The sequence below is a fragment of the Pinus tabuliformis genome, chromosome J (assembly GCF_031772625.1).
Source record: "Pinus tabuliformis cultivar Carrire ecotype Pingquan chromosome J, CPIR1, whole genome shotgun sequence".
NCBI classification, from domain to species: domain Eukaryota; kingdom Viridiplantae; phylum Streptophyta; class Pinopsida; order Pinales; family Pinaceae; genus Pinus; species Pinus tabuliformis.
The window spans coordinates 994,211,356-994,226,890 of NC_142295.1; the positions used below are offsets into that span (position 1 = coordinate 994,211,356).

Here is a 15,535-nt window from a genome sequence, read left to right on the forward strand (position 1 = left end):
AAACTGCTAAAAATAGTAAGTTGTGCTACAATTAAGGAAACTGAAAATGCTGAGAGAAACAATGGTGGGGGTCCAGCTGGACTTGGCAGGTGGCCACCAATATCCACCTGGATCATGGTAAGACCTTTCCAACAAGGTATCGTACGCGGAAACAAAGATAATATGACTAAGTTACAACCCCGGGAAATTGGCTGCCCAACTAACCCCAACAAAGCCCACAAACTCTTGGTGTTACATCTCCTGGGGTTAGGGTTTTCGTTGTTTATGCTTTTCTCATGTTTTCCAATAATAAATAGGCCCTTGAGCCTCATTGTAACACAATTCATAGGTGTGTAGCCGCCACATCTATTCGCCCGAGCTATCTTATTTCCATTCTGTTTGTAAGCATAGTTCAATATTTTTCTATTAATGTAATGAAGTGTTTTTTTGTTGCATCTTTGTGTTTATGATTATATCTCTAATTTTTTGCGTTCTTGTTTAAGTTTGAATCATCTTGCCATGTGTTTGACGAAATGTCTGGTGTGTTCTAGGAAGTCTAGATCAATTTATGCCTTCAAGTTTGTATGTATAGCATTGTCATTATGTCATTAATGATTCTGAGAAGTCTCAAGCAGTTATGGGTAGTGGTCTAGAGGATGACCTGGAATTGTGGCTCAGATCTCGAGACTGCACCCTCTGAACTAGGCAATTTGGGTCACAATTGCACTCAGGCAGTGTTGTGTGTGTGGTTGCAGGCCTTCAACTACACATAGGCCTTGTCATGCATGCAGTGAGGGGTTAAGTTGTGAGAAGAGCAGCCACAACCCAGGGTTTGGTCACTTGAGGCGGTTCTTTGGCTCTCGAGTTTCATGTAGCCTTGGGGAATGTTGTGAGTTGTCAGTTGATGGTCATTTGTAGGCTCCACTTCTTTAACTAGAGCTAGGAGGTTGGGTCATGTCATAGTAACTCTTCGTCTCATGTTTACCCTAGCAAATCAATGAAATTGGGTAAATGTGGGAGGGGAGGTTACAGTAAATTCCCATTTTATTTCTTTGTTGTTTTTATTTATATATTGTTATTTTCGTCAACTCCTAATTTTATGGGTTTATTTTTTTACTTACATCTTGATTTTTATTGATTATTATTTTTTCTCTAATGTTTTGGTTGAATTTAATATTATTTATTTTTTAGTTGTTGTGATGTAACCCTTGCATCTCTACTGTATTTATTTGTTCCTTTTGTCAGCCTATCCATCTCTGTCTCGATGATGAACCACAGTAAGTGGTTCGAAACACGTCGACCCTAAAAACTACTTTGTGATTAACAAAACTCTATTTTGACTTCACAAAAGGCTACATTCTGAGAATATAAAGATTAACAAAAATCTATTTTGACTTCACACAAATCTCAAATATTGTTGGAACTTAACTAAGGTTTAAATGGCCCTGTAAAGCTAGTGATATTGTTTATAGCATGTAATAAAACCAAACCAAACAATGTTAGATTAGATTGGGAAAGAAGTAGTAGAATGCATAGTGACACTAATGGAATTTGTGACATACATAATAAAAGTAGACATAACGGAGGAGGCACTTAACTAGAAATGAGTTTGGTTGCTATTATGGGGATAAATGGTATCATTTTGTATTCACAAACAACTATGATGGCCACTATAAAAGTGTTGTGAAACAACACATACACTTGACATGCACAATTTAAGAGATCGATGTTTATAATGATAAAGAATATTGACTAAAACCTCTAACAACCGAAATGATTTATATTCTCCCATATATAAGAAAGAAAAGAAGTGGTGGTATTTGATACGATTAACGTTGAGGATTAGTTCATTGTTGGGGTTGAGAATGAGGGGAACTATCTTTGTTTACTTGTTTGTCGCTGCCATGATTGTAGTAACAATTGTGGCATTAATTGCTAGAAATCTCAACAATGAATCACCCATAAATAAACTATCATGAGGAGGAGAGATTGTCTTTGACTATCATCCGTATCATACTTATTTTTTATGCAAGAGCTCATAAAGTAATAGGGCTTAATTTGATTTGACATTCCAGTTTTCCTTTGCCTCCCGAACTTTGAGAACTCTTCAGACGAAGTATTTGACATCAACACATCTACATGGATATATAAACACACATGTTTATGTGGACGATTCACAATTATTTTTCCATATGGTTTGTTAGTGTTGAATAGTATCCGTGATCAAATGTACTCTTTCATATTGATGACAATTTTTTTTGTCAAATTATAATACTTTCAGATTAAATTTGACTTGGTTGAATTGAGGCTTCTGTGATCCATGACTTGTCTCGTGGACCCATGACTACGTTTTTTCCCTTTTCCAGCCTTAATTTCATTCTCCCTTCATATTTCCAAACTCTAGCCAATTTCTATTTTCCTATTCTTTTCCATTTAACTCTAGCCATATCCCATATTATTTCATTTATTAGAATCGACTTTTGTTAAAGAATCCAACTCTAGTTGTTCCCCATAGCATTAAACATGGTCGCAAAGTCTTTTGCAATACATTACGTTGTAATGTACGTAATACATTATATATAATCCCCCATTCTTTTATGGTATATATAAGCCCCCACCTCTTAAGCACTAAACGGGCCCACAAGTCATGTGGCGCCTTAAACGCAAGTCTCATGCCCCATTGCGCTCCCATAACCTCTCCTTTTTCTGATTGCGACCGTGCGACCACAATGACAAATTTCTCATGGCAGTCCCACAATGGCAGAGCTCATCTTATTGTTGCGACATTGGCAGACCCGATAGGATTATCTATTGGATTTGAAAGATTTTCGGGTCTGGGAGTGGTATTCCTATATGCTCCCCCTCCGCAATGCGATTGCGATCAACGTTTCAGATGCGATATTCTTATAGGATGGTTTTGAAGGTTTTTCAAGTCTAGTTGTCCCATTTTTTAATGCAAAAAGGGCCTCCTTTAAAGTCATTGCATTACGATAAGTCACTCCACCAATATTGCAAAACTTTCCCCTCGCTGATTGTGATGACTCCTCCCCCGCCGATTGCGATAAGTCTCCCCCGCCGATTTCGATATCGCAATTGGGATTGCATAATCATAAATCCCTCCTCCGCCAAGCCCCTTCTGACTTGCGATTGTGATGGATGCGATCTTTTATATATGGCAATTTGTTAAAGTTTCGGGTCTAGCCCGTTGACAAAACACTATGAAACATGGTTAAGGCCCCTCTCTCTGTTGCGACTGCGATATACAATGACCCAGATCAATGACCCAGATTTAATCGGCTCGAATCAGCCAACCTAGATCAATGGTTCATAATCCTCCAGGATGGTCAAATCAGTTCATTTTTTGTGCTCCCGGTCACAGTTTCTCATTGTTTTCGTGTAATTTCCTCCATTCACATAGCACCAAATCATTCATTTTGCCTCCACTCAGAGGATAACGAGGAAACTTTTGATGCATATCCATTCCACCTCCGCTCAAACATAATGTAGAAAAACAATGATAGTAGCACAGTTCATCAACTAGTAGGACTAACAGTAATGTCTATTCTAGGCCTCAGTTACCACCGGAATTCCTAGAACAACACCAAAACTCAACCGACTGATATTATTAGCAGTATTGATCTATTTTTATAATTTTTGTAACAAATCTTGAATTCTATTTCAAGATATTTATTTTTGTAAATAATTGTATAAATACTTCAAATTTCGAAGTATTGTGGGTTGGATGTTTGTGAATCATAGCTTGGAGCTAGTGTACATTTTGCAGTAATATAATAGGCAGTTGCAGTTATTATCTTGGGATTCTTGTGGTATGTTTTTGTGATAGTGTTTTCTATGATATTTCTTTTTCCTACCATCTTTATGCTTTCTTGTGATCATCTCATGAGTTTTAAACATAATTCATAAGTTATATGCTCTGTTTTGATGAGATCTTCATGCAAGTGTTCTTTCTTCTTGATGAATGAATTCATGGTTACATGCTCATTCTGACCCTTTACCTTTTCATCTCTGCACCACCATGACAAACTATTTCTGTCACTGATCATGCCTATCTTGCCCCATTATATCTCTGCAATTGATCATTAGAAACCTTAGGGTAGTTCCTATATCTATGAGCTTCATCCAGCAAACCTTAAAATCAAACACCATTGAGCTTAATATCTAGCCCAACATCTGATTCCCTCTCCAGTCACTTCATTGGCTGTGAGACCTTTGAGAGAGCCCTCTCTGATTTGGTAGGGCTAGCTGCCAAGTCTAAAGATTGGTTTGAGATTACCTCCTTGACATCCTTTCTCATCCTTGGGACACTGAGGAGTGCTAACATGGTCAACACATCATTGGTCTAGTAGATATGGATTGCCACAACTATGCATCATGGTGGAAATTATAAGACTCATGTCACATGATAACATAACATAAACTTTATTATGCATGTGATGTATATAAGGATTTGTCTATGAGTGTGTGTGTGCGCACGCACGTGTGCACACACACACACACACACAAAGGATTTCATATCAAATACAATAGGGTTGCTTAAGGTAGTGGTCATGACTAAAGCAAAACACATTGATTGTTTTAATATTTTTATTGTTAAATGTAAAATAATAATAATATACACTTTCAAAAATGGTCGAGGATAATGCTTGCCCCTTGTACATTTAGAGTTGTGTGTTTTTAAGCTTACCCATACATCTTATTTTTGTAGGGTGCATGCCTTGGTGTATGTATTAGGCTATAATGTTGGTTTTATATGTTGATTCTAGTCATACCACCATGTAGACATTATAGTGCTTGTACACATGGGAGTACAATCATGTCAAGGATGGTTGTACAACTATCGATTAAAATCCTACAAGTATAGGTGTAAGGGGGATGAGATATATTCCGTTAATATTCTTGTCCTAAAATAATAATGTTGTACCATATAGATGATATTAACAAAGTGAGAAAAAACATTAGAAATTAGCTGAGTAGTCAACATGATACATCACATCAAGGTGTAGTAGATAAAAGTACGATTTCAAAGGAAGGATCTTTTTTATTTGTTTAAGGTTATCCTCCTATGTTCACTTAAGGGTTATAGATCCATTAATATCGAATTTTCATCTTCATTTTGTATCAAAAAAGGAAAGGACCAAGTCCAAGTACTTATCATTCATAGGAACGAGGGGTAATAATGTTGTCATTTCTAATACTCATGCATTGCTCAACTAATACAAAGGCAACATCATTCCTTAAATTGCCATCCCACTCAACTCAATTTTAGTAAAGAACTAGCGCATCCATGCAAAATAAATGGCTAATGAATATCGATAGCCTAGTCTGGTCCATGTACATACTAGGTGCCCACTTGCACAAGTGTTGCCTCTTCCTCCACGCCCAAAACGACTTTGATATTTTCATGGTGATTCAACATTCTTTGAGAATAATGCATGGAGAAGAATTAATGAATTTGGCTCAGGAAGGATGAATGAATGAATGATTTTAATGACGTCCACGAGGCTGAGCAGCCTAAGGGACCCAGAGAATAACAACCTTAACTCATCTTCATATTCCTTTCAATGTCAGATCTTCTACTATGAGTCTTGACTAGAAGGCTAGCAATCTGATTGATCTTATCTTTGTCAAATAGATGGTGCATGTTGTCAACCTTTAGATTGTTTTCATATTGAATGCGTATATCCTTATATGCTGCACACTCCTTGACAAAGTGTCATTCTCTCTCCACCATACCCTTATTGTAGAAAATGCAAATTCTCTCTTCCCAAACTTCCTTGGGGATCTTCCACATGCTAATCTCACATCTAAGGTGATGTGACCCTGTCCTCAATAGTGCCACTAGCACCCTCACTTTTATTTTAATAGTTGCTCCTAAATATGTTTTCTCACCATGGTCACGAGTTGGTGTTGAAAATAGCAACAAGAAATGCTAAAAATAGCAATGTTATAGATAGCATTTCAGGATATATTCCAATTTTAATTTGTCCTTGAATTAAAATTGAGAATCAAAATTCGAATTTAGTCTCACCAGCTGTTTGAAAAATAATTAATTAATTCATCTTGAGTTAATTAGTTGGTGAAATTCAAACATGAAGTCTTTGCGAAGACATACAACAGTTATCCCTTTGATTGAGGAAGTTATCCCTTAATTAAGGAGATAAGGATGAGTTGTATTTGAGTTGTAATTAGTGAGCTCAGTTAACTGAGTTAAGTCTAGTTAAATCAGTTCCAAATAGTTTGTGGAACTAATTGTGAGTTTAGTCAGTTAATGCATGCATGCATGCAACTAGTGTTCTCCAGATAACTGAATATTCTCTCATAAATAACTCATGAATGTCAGTTCAGACAAAGACCCAGTTGAGATAAAAGGCAGGGACAATGTACTATTAGTTGCTAGAATATTTCCATGTGAATATCTCTCGCATGCAGAGGGAATTCATTCCTTGAGGATTGCGTAGTTTCTACAGAGGTCAGAGCAGTGTGTGAGGTGAGAATCACACAGGTTATAGCTGGATCACCCAGGAGAAACAATGCAAGGAAATAGGAGGCTTGGAGGACAGAGGGAAAGGCATATGTGTTGTCTATTATGTCTATGAGCAGCAGTGAGGGATTGTACTGAGAGCTGGATAGCTTGAGAGCTAAAGCTTTGTGTAATCCTGAGATATTTCCACTTGTATGATAATACAGATAGCGGGGTTTTTAGCTGAGGCTTTCCCCAGAGTATTCTTCTGTGTTTCATGTGTGATTGAATCTTCTTCTTTGTTATATGTGTTATGTTTGATCTTGCTCAAAATTGATTAAGCTTCTGCAAGTTTGATTGTAGAAGTAGATTAAGTATTTTGCTTTAGTACATTGCATAATCAGTTTAATCTACAGTGAGAATTTCTACATGGTATCGGAGCAAAGGTGATCAAAGCGGAGAACAATATACAAAGAAGTTCGAAGTTCGAAGGTTGAAGTTCTTGATTGTAGGTACAAAATCAAATTCTTATCACATCTCAAAGTTCACCAATGGCATTCAATGGCTTGAGACTCGAGTATGCCCTGGATGGCAACTTGAATTACATAGCATGGAAGGATCGCATGGAAGCGGTATTAGAGGACAATGGTTTGAAGGACTTCATTGATCAAGAAGTCCCCAAGCCAACAACAACTAATGCCCAAGAATTGGCGGAATGGAAGAAATGTGTGATGAGAGCGAAGAGGATTCTTCTAGAGGGAGTTCGAGACCATATTTTTCTCGAGTCTCCATGGGAAGGAGACTCTATTTTCAATGTGGAAGACATTGAAAGATCTTTATCAGAACAACAACGACCAGAGGAAGCTGGCGCTGAAGGACAAGCTTCGGAAAATCAAGTGTGAAAAGGGCGACATGACCTCAACATATCTGAACAAGCTCACCACTTGTAGAGATGAGCTTGGAAGTGTAGGAATCATGACAGCCGATGATGATATGGTGAGTCTTGCTCTCCTCGGTCTTCCTAAGAGCTAGCATAGCTACCAAGTTTCAGTGAATGGAAGAGAGAAACTGCCAGATTGGGAACGACTGTGGTCGGATCTGATGCAGGAGGAGAACGGGAGACGCACTAGAGATGGTTCTTCATCTAAGCATGATGATGAAGAAAATATTGCCTTAGCCAGTAAGGCAAGGAAAGGGAAGGAGAAGGATTCTCATTCCAAATCGAATTCTTCTCATGGAGGGAATAAGGTTGACAAATCTAAAGTGATATGATTTAATTGTCATGAGGTGGGCCATTATGCAACTAATTGTCCATTGAAGAAGTCCAAGAAGGGATCCGTGGAAGGATCTGAAGGTGAGGCATTGGCCTCTCAGTTCGAATTGGATTTTATCCTCATCGCATGCATGGTTTCATCGATGATGGGTTGTGGTTGGTTTCTTGACAATGGAGCCTCATTCCACATGACCGGCGATAAGAGTTTGTTCAGTACCTTGGAGGAGAAAGACCTCGTGATGTGCATAGAGATGGGTAATGATGAAAGGTATAGTGTTTCAGCAATGGGCACAATTACTTTTCAGAGGGAGCATGGAGCTCTCAGTACCTTGACATATGTGAAGTATGTGTCTGGACTGAAGAAGAACTTGGTATTGATCACGATGTTGGAGGACAAAGGCTACGATGTTTTCTTCAGTAAGGGAAAGGTTTTCCTTAGACACATCACCACGAGACATGTGAAGTAGATTGGTTCACGAGTCAAGAACCTGTATGCTCTTGAGGTTCAAGATGCATGCAAAGCCTTGAGGAGCAAGGCAAATGTTGGAGACTTGGTGGTTGAGAGGGAGAGTAAATTACCTCTCAATATGCAACCCCATAAGAAGTCTCAAACAATTGTGGAGGAGCCACAATTGGAGATGTTGAAAGGAGACCGAGTGGAGGCATCCACTCATGTAGAGACCTCCAGTAGGGGGAAATTTTGAGCCAAGTGGGTAGAAGGATCACATGCAGCCATACCGCCAGGTGTAAGGTGGGGTAATGTGAAGTGATAGTCCCAAGAAGGCTGAAATAGGGGCAAGATCCTTGAGGTACCCAGCCTATTTGATTAGACCTTGCTACGGGAGCCCCAACAAGGAGTAGCAGGACTAACTGAGTGGGTAGAGACAGATGCGGATGGAGCAGCAAAGGGGGGTTCAACATCAGAGGGTGTTTCTAGCCCAATAGGGAGGTCAGTTGGGAGATCGGTTACTTACTTCTCAGTAACTGAGTTGCAGTGCAACATTGGGCAGCATGATGCAACATGATGAGAGGAGGTGCAGTGCGGATGCAGTGCTGGGAGATAGGACCAGCATCAACACGAATGCAGCAAGAGGAATCAGTGTGATTGATGTAGTCAGAGATGAAAGTGACAGAGGCTATAGCAGTTAGATACTAAAGAGCACAGAGGTGCAGAGTTTTCAGTCGACAGAGGCAATAGCAGTGAGAGACTTTGATGACAGAGGCATCATTCTGATTCAGGTTGGATATTTTTTTTGTTTCTGAAGTTGCTGGAGTAACGACACTTGAGAGAAGTGTTGCATGCAGAACATTCCAAAGGTTCAGGATCAGGTTCGAGTTGAATTCCTTTCTTGTTGAGAGGGAGTGTTGAAAATAGCAACAAGAAATGCTAAAAATAGCATTTCTATATAACATTTTAGGATAAATTCCAATTTTAATTTGTCCTTGAATTAAAATTCAAATTTAGTCACACCAGCTGTTTGAAAAATAATTAATTAATTCATCTTGATTTAATTAGTTGGTGAAATTCAAACATGAAGTCTTTGCGAAGACATGCAACAATTATCCCTTTGATTGAGGAAGTTATCCATTAATTAAGGAGATAAGGATGAGTTGTAATTGGTTAGCTCAGTTAACTAAGTTAAGTCCAGTTAAATTAGTTCCAAACAGTTTGTGGAACTAATTGTGAGTTTAGTCAGTTAATGCATGCATGCATGCAACTAGTGTTCTTCAGATAATTGAATATTCTCTCATAAATAACTCATGCATGTTAGTTCAAACAAAGACCCAGTTGAGCTTAAAGGCAGGGATAGTGTACTATCAGTTGCTAGAATACTCCCATCTGAATATCTCTTACATGCAGAAGGAATTCATTCCTTGAGGATTGCGCAGTTTCTACAGAGGTCAAAGCAGTGTGTGAGGTGAGAATCACACAGGTTACAGTTGGATCACCCAGGAGGAACAACGTAAGGAAATAGGAAGCTTAGAGGACAAAGGGAAAGGCATATGTGTTGTCTATTATGTCTATGAGCAGCAGTGAGGGATTGTACTGAGAGCTGGATAGCTTGAGAGCTAAACCTTTGTGTAATCCTGAGATATTTCCACTTGTATGATAATACAAATAACGGGGTTTTTAGTCGAGGCTTTCCCTAGAGTATTCTTCTGTGTTTCATGTGTGATTGAATCTTCTTCTCTGTTACATGTGTTCTGTTTGATCTTGCTCAAAATTGATTAAGCTTCCGCAAGTTTGATTGTAGAAGTAGAGTAAGTATTTTGCTTTAGAACATTGCATAATCAATTTAATCTACAGTGAGAATTTCTACAGTTGGATTGAACTTTTTGATGTAGTATGCTTTTTTACATCGATTGCGATTAGTCCACATGGCAGTCCTAAATTTTTCCATCAATATATATATATATATATATATATATATATATATATATATATTGTCACGTTGGTGTTAAGGCATTCAAGTAGCTTGTTATTCCACTTACTCTACCACTTTTTGTTTTACTTCATCCAAGTTTTATTCCTACAATCTAATCCTTCTTCCATAGCTATCTTGGGCCAATGTTGGTTATCCATGTTTCTAGTCTTATTTAAATAACTTATTAAATTGGTTATCGTTGTTGCCTCTAATGGAAAAGTACCTGCTTCAGCCAAAAGGATTTCGTATGGGACTGTGGCTTTACCTTTGAGATTGTTAGTAATTAGATGTTTTGTATTCTTTCTGACTACCTCCAGTTGCAAGTTGACATGCTATTTCCCCATACTTCACAACCATAGAGAACAATCGGCGTAACCAACAAACCAAAAAGGGTTTTCTTGGTTTTCCAATTCCAAAGTTCAACTCTCCTGCACGTATTTTGGAGTAAGTATGAGACACTCCATCCTCCCTGAATTCTTTTCTTCCTACAAGTCTCCCAACTGAGCTTCTGTTGGAATTCAATCCCAAGATATTTGTGTTCTTTCACTATCTCCAAAGGAATACCTTTGAAAAGAAAAGTGTTTTGTTTATCTTTTCTATTTAAAGAGAAAATATTGATTTTAGTCTTGTTAATGTTCACTTGCATCACTTGTTAAGGCCTTTAAGTGTTATCTTAAGCCATGCAATGTTTTTGAGATTGGGATAAGATCATGTACGTATAAAAGCAACTTTACCACATAACTTGCTAGATGAACCCCTTCTCCATCCGCTTTGCTTAACCAAGCTTCCAACTTACCAATATATACACTGAACATAGTGGTGGATAGAGGAAATCCCTGTTTAACACCAATATCGCTACCAAAACATTTAGACATTACTTCACATGTTTTGATTTTAGCTCTAAACTTCTCATAAAGTCTATGAGATGCTACTCTATTCTTGTATGGGATGCCCAACTCTTCCGCCTTGTTCCATAGTTTGTCTCTAGGAATTGTGTCAAAGGCTTTCTTGAAGTCTAGAAAACAAAAATAGGTTGTTTCACCTTACTTTTCCTACACTTTCTCTATCAAATTTCTAAGGGTGACACAATGGTCAATGGTAGAGTGTCTAGGTCTAAAACCTACTTGTCCTTTTCCCCTTTTCCCTTACTTTCTACCCAACTGCTAATTCTTCACTCTATCATGCTCCCAAAAAGCTTTCCCATGAAGGGGTTGACCATAGTAGTGAAGTAGTTAGAGGGGTTATTGATATCTCCACTCTTAAAGAGAGGAATGACCACACTAGTAGTCCACTCTCCCGGAATACCATCATGGATGATCCCATTGAAAATTCCTTTTAATTGAGGAGCAAGGAGCTCAAATCCCCATTTTAGGAATTCAGATTTAAGCTCGTCTATGTTCTCTGCTTTATATAATGAACAAGGTTCGTATATGCAACAAAATAATCTTCAGAATACTTCGAAGACAAACACATCAATTGTAGGACAAGAAATGTAAATTAAATATTATATAAAAGAATTGATGTGTGATGATTACAATGAGGGTCAGGGCTTGCTTATATACCCTAGGCATATACCTCTTCACCAATGGTTATGTCCTTAGGGACATACCTTTTCATTAACTAATTATTAATTAATCATTAATTATTAGTATTCTCATTTACATTATTTGTGTTATATATATATATATATATATATATATATATATATATATATATATATATATAACATTGCCTTCCTCTTCAAAAAGCTTTGTCCTCAAAGCTTACTGATGAAAAGCCTTGATCTCTTTTTCAACTCATCGCAGAACTGTCATCTTCGTTGTTACAAGACGATATGATCCTTGGAGCAATAAATAAAATTGTCAAATCGAAAATGGATCTGACCATCCTAGATTAATCCTCTGTGAAATCTTCCAGTCACTAGAAATTTGCAATGAATTGTTATCATCAGACTGGATTTTGCAAACTTTAGTATTCCTTGGAACATAAATCTGTTGTTTATGTTCTGAGTGATACTGGTACGTAGATTGATTAAAAAGTCTGCTCTTATGGTTCAAATGTCGATAAGGAGTTTTTTTGGTTGGATTTCCCCTTATCATGTGTGTGGCAGTTTCCTGATTTACTTCAGGTATTGTTGTTGTTGAGTTGCTTATAGAATTTTCACTTCAGTAGGTTTATCCGCTTCTTTAATTGTGATATTGAATGGATCAATATTCATTCCCTTATCTTCAACTTGGACTGTTACAACTGGAGACTTTAATACTTCTTCTTGAGTAAGTTGTTCTAACTTGTCATTTAGTGACTTCTTGTCACTTTTAAGCTTCTTTATTTGCGTAAGAAGGTCTTGGTTATGATTCCTTAGACGTAAAAGCTCTTCGATTTTTGGATTGTTGACTTTATTTTTAGTCTCCTCCCCATCTTTTAAACTTTTGATTTGTTCTACTAATGTTTGATTAAGGTTTTTTAAATGTAAATTTTCCTCTTCTTGTTCTGATAAGTGCTGCTTGAGTTCCTTCTTGGTGGCCTTAGCTTTCTTGACTTGTTCAAGTAGTTTTTTATTGTGATCTTTGAGGTGCAAAATTTCTTTGCCTTTACTAGAGATGAATTCTTCAAGCTCCTTCTGTTTATTTGATATTGTTTCTTGATTCTCTTGTAGCATCAGTTTTGAAATATCCTTAAAGTTTTTTGATGACGAGAATCTTGACTTTGACTTCATTGTCACTTCTTGGAATGCGATCATTTTTTTCTTATAAGGAAACATCAACATCTTTTTTCTAAGTTTAGCATGAACATACCCAATTCTTTTAGCCAAGGTTGACAAAAAATTATGCCAATCTTTGGGTTAAACATAGTTACGACTCAGAATTGAGAGATGCATTCATAGTGGTCAATTATTAATTGTAAATCATTAATTTCATACTCTTTTTGGCCAAAACTATTTGTTCTTTCTTCTATGCTTGACCCTAGTAGTAATAGTTGATTCGCCAAATTAACATTGACATAATTTTTCTCGTCACTTGCGCTGATAGTGATATTAATCCTCTTTCCTTGGATATTCCCTTTTAATATAATTAATTTACAATCTGCAATTGGAAGACTTTTATAGGAAAATTTCCCTTCCTTGGTTTCTAGATTCTAATCCATTCTTTTGTCTTTATTAATTGGCTCCATATTGTCTTTATCGATATGAGATTAAGGTTTGAGGGTAGCCTTTTCCATATATATATATCAACAATTTGTTTTGTTTTGTTTGAAAAGTTACAACTCTAGTGAAACTTCGCTATTCACCTCTTTGGGGTATAATATAAAATATGTGTCCACTTATGTGCCTTCTCCAGATAAAAAGTAAAACTTACCATTCACATAAAGAGTTTTTGTATTCATTTTGTTTTTCTTTTACCTTGAAGATACCATGGGAAATTACCATGGGTTGCTAAAACCATGAACTTGTAAACTACTTAATGAATAATCAAAATAATTCTATCTACTCTTCCTTCTCTTACGTATAGTTTTAAAGATATTTGGAAAGATTCATTTTTGACTTTATCATGCATTTTTGATAAATAATGTAGAATATATATGAATTTTCTCTTCCAAAATTTACATTCGACTATTTTTTATTAGAATCATTGAAATGTCAATGACCAAAGGTTGTCGCTGTTGTTTTTTTAGTGGCCAAGGGCTTGACCGAAAATGGAGAAACTCCAACTTGTGTAGCAAAACGCTTTAGTTGTGACGACAAATTGATGGCCAAATGACGAGATCTGCCAACATGGCTCTCATACCAATGTAACAAACAAGGTTCATATACTTAGAGGATTGCTCTGATACAAATGTAACGAACAAGGTTCATATACATGGGAATAATCTTCAGAATACTTCAAAGACAAAGACATCCATTGTAGGACAAATAATGTATATTAAATATTATATAAAATAATTGATGTGTGATGTTTACAATGAGGGTGAGGGCCTGCTTATATACCCTAGGCAGGTACCTCTTCACCAATGGTTATGTCCTTAGAGACATATATTTTCATTAACTAATTACTAATTAATCATTAATTATTGTTATTGTCATTTGCATTATTTGTGTTTGTTTGTTTTGTTGTTTTGTTTTTTTTTTTTTCCACAACACTTTACCGCTTGCTAAATTCTTTATTCCCTGCTTGATATCATCCTCCACTGAAGTGTTCATTGTGGGGGGAGTATCTTTCTAGTGCACCTGCTCATAGAGGAGCCTCATATACTCCAACCATTGACCACCTGTAATATTGTTTTCAGTCTGCTTTCTCCTTGTTGTAGCTCTTTCCAAAATCCCTTAGGGTTGTGCTTTCCAAGAGAGGTTAACTCCTTTCTTCTTCCATTTACATTTTTTTTTTGTACTAATTTTTCATATTTCTTCTTGTTTTCTTTGCTTCACTTTCTCTCTTTTAGAAATCTCCTAGTTGCCTTGCATTCTTCATCATACCATGGATTTGCCGATAAAGTACTTGTAATTCCCTTCTTGAACTCAGAGATTTTACATGCACTTAAAACCCTAATAACACTTAAAGAGAAACCATAATAACACTGAAAATAAAGAAATGCGTGCAGATCATGAAGCCTTTCATAAAGCTTGGATACAAAAACCTAGATTTCAACCTACGAGATCTAAAAAACAAAAGCCACCCACTCTCATATTCGTGATAAAGCAAACTCTCTATGAGGGCATAGAATTGAGATCCCCAATGTGTGCTAGATGAGTGAGATAGTGTATCTAGATAGGGTTTACATTTGGAGTAACACTATTAATTTCTATGCAAGTTTCATATGGGATGGTATTGATTAAAAAAAGGAATAAAGTTTAAACGTATCCTCACCCTTAACTTTGAAACCTTTCATTCCATTCCAATATTGATATAATAATTACATAACTAGAAAAAGACATTATGGTTCAAGTGACAATATATGTATATTATTGATAAATGTTACACACCATTAACATTGATAAGTTAGAAAAAATTATGGTACAGATCGCTGAAACCTTACCACGTTGAGTACACAAGCTTAAAAGGTCACCTTCGAGGACAGGTGTGATAGCAATGGCAACGTTGGGCCCATAATCGTTCGATATCTTTTCCACTTGACTCGACTGAAACTAAAGTCCCCCGGTGCTGCTTTCCAATAGCTTGATTTAGTAAAAGAAAAAACGAAGTTCTCGGGTGCTTTTGACAACCAGACCAGTCCAATTCCTCGTACTAAATAATTATTATTGGTATCATTATTTCAGATTCTTTTCATTTATTTTCAATGAGGGCAGGGAAATTGCTATGGGAAGGCTGTAGCTGGAACACCTGGGAGGAAGCACGTCTGCTCCTTATTACAGGTCCCGGC

General features: G+C 36.8%; 1 protein-coding gene across 3 annotated transcripts in view; it reads left to right on the top strand.

Annotated features, from left to right (window-relative positions):
* Positions 1-15,240: 15,240 nt before the first annotated feature.
* Positions 15,241-15,535, top strand: part of LOC149230181 (uncharacterized) — a 105,191-nt gene continuing 104,896 nt past the window's right edge. Inside the window, exon 1 of one of the 3 annotated variants that reach the window (XM_089376008.1) lies at positions 15,241-15,527. The gene's annotated coding sequence lies outside the window, so the exon portion shown is untranslated. The remainder of the gene's footprint in view (positions 15,528-15,535) is intronic. The other 2 variants (XM_089376006.1, XM_089376009.1) reach the window with 2 other exon arrangements.